Genomic DNA, 6,256 nt, shown 5'->3' with positions numbered 1-6,256 from the left:
GGGGGAAGAGAAGGGGTGAGGGGTTGAACTGCCTGCGCTGGGGAGGCGCGAGGAGCGAATGGGGGACTGAGAGGGGAGGAGGGAGGGAGGGAAGAGCGGTGGGGTTACGGGTACGTGGGGGTGTGAGGAGCGGGCTGCGGGGGTGGGGCTGTGGCGACCCTGTGGCCCCGGTGAGGCTCGGGATCGGCACGGGGCGGCAGGGCGGGCTCCGAGCGTTCCCTCACAGCGCCTGCCCTCCCCGGCCCTCGAGTGACGGACGGCCGTGCCCGCAGCTCGGGGCGAACTCGGAGCCGCACCTGAAGCTCATTGCCTGTCCGAAGGGCCCCGTTGGCTGCCATGTGCTAAAAAGCGGCCTTTTCTCTGTGTAAATTAGCCCCACGTGCAAGTAGCGCTGCGTTTTGTCAGTATCTCGTTATCTTTCAGGCTGATTTGCTCTCCGCGCTAGGGGCGTAGCGGGCAGCCGCACCTGGGAGCCCTGGGTGTGAAGCAGCCCCGCACTGCGCAGCCCGGGGGAACGCGGCGGGACCTCAGGGCTCAGCACTCCGTACGGAACTCGATATCGCCCAAACTTCATGCTTCCTTTGCCTGCTCTTTTGCCCTGCCCCCCTCCCCCACCCCCTTCAAGGGCATAATGCTTTGTCATTTCATTGTAGAAAAAGTGTTACAGGGCTGGGTAGAAACGAACGTGGCAGTGAGGAACCTGTTGCCTATCTGTGTCTTCAGGTGTTCTTTAATCGCTTTCTGAGCTCGGGTGGCTTGCTTTCACTTGGGGAAAGGCAGCTGGCTGCTATTGGCAATTGACCCCTGGGGGTGGAGGTTATTTACCTCAGCCAGCTGCTGGAGTGGCTGGGAGACTTTGGAGGCCTCTCAGGGTAGTACAGGTAAGGCAGATTTCTACACTATTCTGGAAAAGTATTTATGATACCTAGGAAGCCATAGTTCTTGTAATTAAAGTGTTTTTTGTTTTGCTTTAAAGTTGAGTAATAAGAGAATAATAACGACTATAATCAAAGTAAATGTAACTTCTAAGAGTGCTGTGGCAGTAGACCGTGTTTTATTATTATTATTATTATTATTAATTTTTGTGAAGTTACTATGCTTTAAAAGCTAAGTGGCAATTTGTTACTGTGTGACTTTGTATCAAGTATATCACAGGCATGCTCTGGGGTGGGCCGGGGAAATACATGTCCTGATGAAACAAGGACAAAGCAGCAACTCTCTCTCTGGAGTATGTTGTTATGTTTGTGCTCTGTAATTAATTTTGATAAAGCCTGGAGAATAATCTTGGTGGCTAAAGAGCTTTAATCTCTAGATAGGAGTAAAATTCAGCTATGGTAGTTTTTGTTATTTATTAGAACTGTAGATTTTAATATATCTATCTATTAAGCAACTTGGTAATCTGTTGTAGATGCATATTTTGTACTTAAAAGCATTCACAGAGCATTGGTAAGTCCTCAATTCAGTGTGTTTAGTGTTGAGATAACAGATAAGCATTTGAAGTAATGTGCAGTTAATTGCATGCTACTTCAATTTTTTTCCTTAAGTAATTGAGTTTTCAAAATAAAGTTACACTTATGCAGTGCTTTGTTCCTTGTATGGCTCTGTTTGCTTCAGTTGTGCTATGAGCTTAGTAGCTAAATGGCTCTGTTCAGTGATGTGCTCTTCACATCCGTATGTTATTTTAGTGCAATTACTCATTAGTAGTTGCAGATGTTAAAAGATCTTTCTGACTTCAGTTCTTGCTGGCAGAGGTTCTGATGGCTATTTTTATCTTTGTTGATATCTTTCTCTACCCTTTTGTCTTTTTTATATAGGGGAACATTTAAAGAACTTTTACAAATACGATGTTTGAAAGCAAAATCATAATGTATGTTGTTTAGGCAAAAGCATTCAGTCAGTCTGCCTTGTGTAATCTCAGCTTTTGAAGATGCATCTGTGTGTCTGAAGGACTCACATGTAAAGCGTATGGAATGCAGTGGCTCTGTACATCTGTGTGTCATCGTAGTGGTTGGGGATGCAGACGAGGCTGTGTGATGGGTAAACATATAAAGAAAATTTAATCACAGTCTTCTATTAGAAAAACTGGCCCTGGAGATCAAACAACCTCGTGATTATCAAAATTTCTTCTGTAGAAGAAGTCCATACAAAAGAGATTTTACATTTGCAGAAAAAGATGGCTCTGTAATTTCAGCAGAACGCAGAGCTTGATGTTATGCTGTACTGTGTTAAAAAAGCAGACTTCAAGCCTCCAAGAAAAAAGGAAACAACAGACAGCTATAGGTACCAAGCTGCTTTCTGTACAGCAGTGTATTACTGAAGTCTGCTTTACTGGAGCTGGTAGTTCAAATGGACGCTTCCAAACTGGTACCTGAAAGCATGACTTAATGTCTTTAAGTCATTCAGCCTGCAAAGCCGTACAAAAGGCAGCAGCATTGTCTCTGCTCTTGTTTTTTGATTGTGGCTGAGCTAGGAAGAGTGAAAAAAAATATTATGTATATATATATCATGTAGATTGTTATTTCAGCCAAACTGGGGCCTTTATGTTTATTAGAGCAGCAAGATTGCATTTTTTGCTACTGCTTTTTGCTCTTAGGTCAATCTAAGGCAACTGTAGTTTCACCTAATTCCTTCTCATCTGGAATTTGTTAGAAAACATTTGTATAAGGAGCTGTTTTGGTGGTTATGCATAAATGCTCGTTTTTACTGGGAAGGTGGTAAATATTTGCAAAGACTTCTGTTGACCCAGTAAGGAACTGAGGTGGAATGTCTCTTTGCAGATGCTCTCAAACCATTTTGTAGGTGTGCTGTAGTACTATTACTACTGCAATTACCACTGCATTTCAGAGTCAAAAGAATAACCAGTGGTTTAAAGTTGGAGACTTGTAGATGAGAAGTACCAAGTGCCATCTCTGTTTTGCAGGAATATGGTTATATAAAGCACGAATGAGGAGGATCGGATCTGTTTCCTATGCTGCCATGTTTGCCTGCTTTCATTAAAGGTAAGGTCATGTCACAGAGCAGAAATTTGTTTGTTGAATTGCTGTGTTCATGTAGATGAAGTTCAGCATGGATGCAGTTGAAAAATCAAAAACTGATGGAGGACTTAGGTTTCTTACAAGATTTAAGGAATCAGCTACCATAGCCTAGGCTTTTTGGTTTAGACTGAGTATTCCCATTTTGTCACAGCTTAAATGAGAGGCTGCACAAGTGAACAGCTTTCTTTCTTAATTGTTATAGCTGGATCTACTTAGTGGGGGGGAGTTCTAAGAACAAAAAAACCTGGAGACTTTTCCTGCAACGTGCCTAGTTTGAAGTGGGAAGGAAGTGAACTGACATGGATAACATATGAACCTTCTACATCTCATTGATGTGGATATTAAAGGAACCTTGAAAATAGTTTATGGGGAAGTTGTTGGAGGCTTCTAATTTTAAATTCCTAACAGGAAATCATTGAACTGCAGAGGAGCCAACATAACAGACTGTTACTCTAAAACAAGAGCTAAATGCAGAGCATTCACATGAACTTGTCAGATCTTTTTTATTGCTGGTTTATTTTTCCTTTGATGTTTACTGCAACCCAGATAAATACTTCTTTGGTTTTGGATTCTGCATCTACACCAGTTAATTAGTCACGTTTCAGATGAAATGTTAAAGCAATGCCTCTATGGTCAGACATCAGTGAAAATGAAGAAATTGAGATTGTAATCCATCAGCTTCAGAGCTTAAGTCCTGTGTGATCAGGCCCTGCACTCCTTCATTGACAAAAACTTTTCAAATGTGGGAACTGCTCAGTTTGGTTTTCTTTTTACCTTTGTCGTGCTTCATCTGAGGTTGCTGCTGAGATGACAAATGCTTTTCACATGGGTTTTGATTCTATCAGCATGGTTTGTCGGAGCTTAATTAAGGGTAGGAAGAAGGAGAGATGATGATGTGTCTGTGAGCACTGAGACATGACGGCTGGTCACCAAACTTAGCTGAGGTGCTTTACAAAGGAAGGAGGCTTTACGAGCTTGCATTAGCTGCAGTCGGATGGGGAGTGCTGATCTCTGCTGCTTTGTGGTTATGAGCTGAGTATTAATAATTTTGTATTTTTCATGTCAGATGTAACTACTCATGGCTTTTACAAAATGTAGCTGTGCATCTTTAAAGCATGCTGCTAGGAAGGGGAGGACAGGATGCTGGCCACCCAGTGCTGGCTTGTGCTGTGGAATTATGATGAATTTGAATGTACCTATGTTGGTTCATTGTTATTGTCTGATGTAGCTGAGGCAAACTGCTCTGAGTTAGTACTTGTGTGTGCCTTCTTCCCTGCCATTCCTACTGAGAAGGTCGGTTTGTTTGCACACTTTGCTGAGTGTAGACCCATAAACTGACTTCACAGGCAGTGCTGTGTGAAGAGCAGTGCAGTGTGTTGGTGTAAAATGATTTCCTGCTTTTTCTGTCTCTGTGCCTCTCTTCTCTTCAGTACTTCAGATCCAGGCATGTGATCCCATCTGTCTCGCTCCCCTTTGTTTCCTCTTTCTATTTTGAAGCCTCTGAGCTTGTGGATGGGTGATTCTCAAGGATACTCCATGAGATCACTGGTGGCTGTCTGGCAGAGCATGTGGTGTCTTAGAGAACACCAAAAGCATTCCGTGGAAGCAGTGTCACTTCTGATGTCAGCAAACCTTAAAGATTCATTGTGTTAAACCTGGAGCTGCTTAATCTATTTTAACATCATCACAGCTTTTGGCTAAAGATGGTGTCATTTTCTAACCTGTTTAGCTTAAGTCCATTTGAGATTTTTTTTAAATACAGTTAAAAACTAACAATTTGGCATTCACACAAAAAGCTGTCATTTTATTTATGAGAAGTGACCTTAAATTAGCTGAACCAGACAAAGCAGTAATAATCTTTATGCAGACACTCTGAAATGAATTTATTTCATTGTTTTCAGTTTTTCTTCCCTGAAAACTCAACTTTTGGATGTTCCTCTTTCTGCATGTATGTGGCTTAGTTAAATCTCTCTTGTGAGCTAAAGGGCTTCACCGAGGAATAACAAAGAACCAGCAAGTTTTCAGTTGCTGGAGGACCAGCTGGTTGTGTGCCCTGGGAAACAGCAGCACCGTTGTTTTCCAGTGCTGATTTTAGGAATGTTGTTGCATCCAAAAAAATGTTAATGTACTGGAATTTGATTGGGCCTGTGAAGGAAGGTATGGTTGGTACATGGTGTTTGACCAGGAGTCTGTTGTCATAACTACCTTTTCCTCCCTTCATTTCCTTGTCTTCACAAATGACTTGTTATCTAGAATGCGGTTACACGGAGTACAGGGGGAGGAGTCAATCTGTTCTGGAGGGGCCTATGGTTTTCTGCTCTAGATTGGTTAGAAAATTATTACCTATTTTGAGCTGCAGTTCTTGGAGTGGCTCCACTTATTTAATTATGAAATAGGAAGATCGCATTTACTCAGAAGTAATGCTGAGACTTCAGTTGTCCCTGCGATTAAACAGAGCTATAACACAAATTTAGCAGCAAGTGGACCTATTTAAAACGCCACGTTATGAAGCTTAAAAGGAGACGTTTGTTTTCTTTTAAAGCAGGATTTCTCAGTTCTATATTTGGCTGTTGATCTGGTGATTGATCTGATGGTATAAAGGCCCGTAGAATCAGGGAGGGATAGTTATCTCATTGGATTACCGGGGATTAATTCATTTGTAACGGGTTTTCAAATCCCTACGAGCTCTAGAAATGCAAAGCTTTCTTGATATATTTCCTGTTTTTAAGTACTCTGACTTTGATGTGGTTAATGGGAGGAAATCCAAAGCGTTTGAGCACTTAGGCCGAAGAATTGTCACCGTTTTAAAGAGCGGGAATATTTTTGAGAAGTTCAGGGATCATTTCGGCTGCTTGAAGCTCATAGTGGGAAACAATATCTGGAATTTCAGCCACGAACACGACGCGCACGGGCCCTCCCGCATACAGGGGGCTCCCATTACAGCCTTACGCTCCGCGAACGTCGGCGCCGTCCGGCGGGGCGCTGACGGCAGGGAGCGGCGGCCGGCGGCGCTCAGGGCCGGAGCCGCGCTCCCGCCGACCGCCACCAGGGGGCGCTCGGGAGGCGCCGCCGCTCGCTGCCGCCCCTTCCGGCGGGCGGGGGCGCGGCAGGGGGCGCTGCGGAGCGGAGCGCGGCTCTCCCGCGGCTCCGACGGGGGATTGTCGGGGAGCGCTGCGCGGCCGCGGCCATGCCCGAGAGGCGCCGTCACCAGCGACAATAGT

Source organism: Lagopus leucura, unplaced genomic scaffold (assembly GCF_019238085.1).
Source record: "Lagopus leucura isolate 7727_CA_CO unplaced genomic scaffold, USGS_WTPT01 Super-Scaffold_100024, whole genome shotgun sequence".
NCBI classification, from domain to species: Eukaryota; Metazoa; Chordata; class Aves; order Galliformes; family Phasianidae; genus Lagopus; species Lagopus leucura.
The sequence above is the reverse complement of the archived record's forward strand: the minus strand, read 5'-3'. Positions refer to the sequence as shown.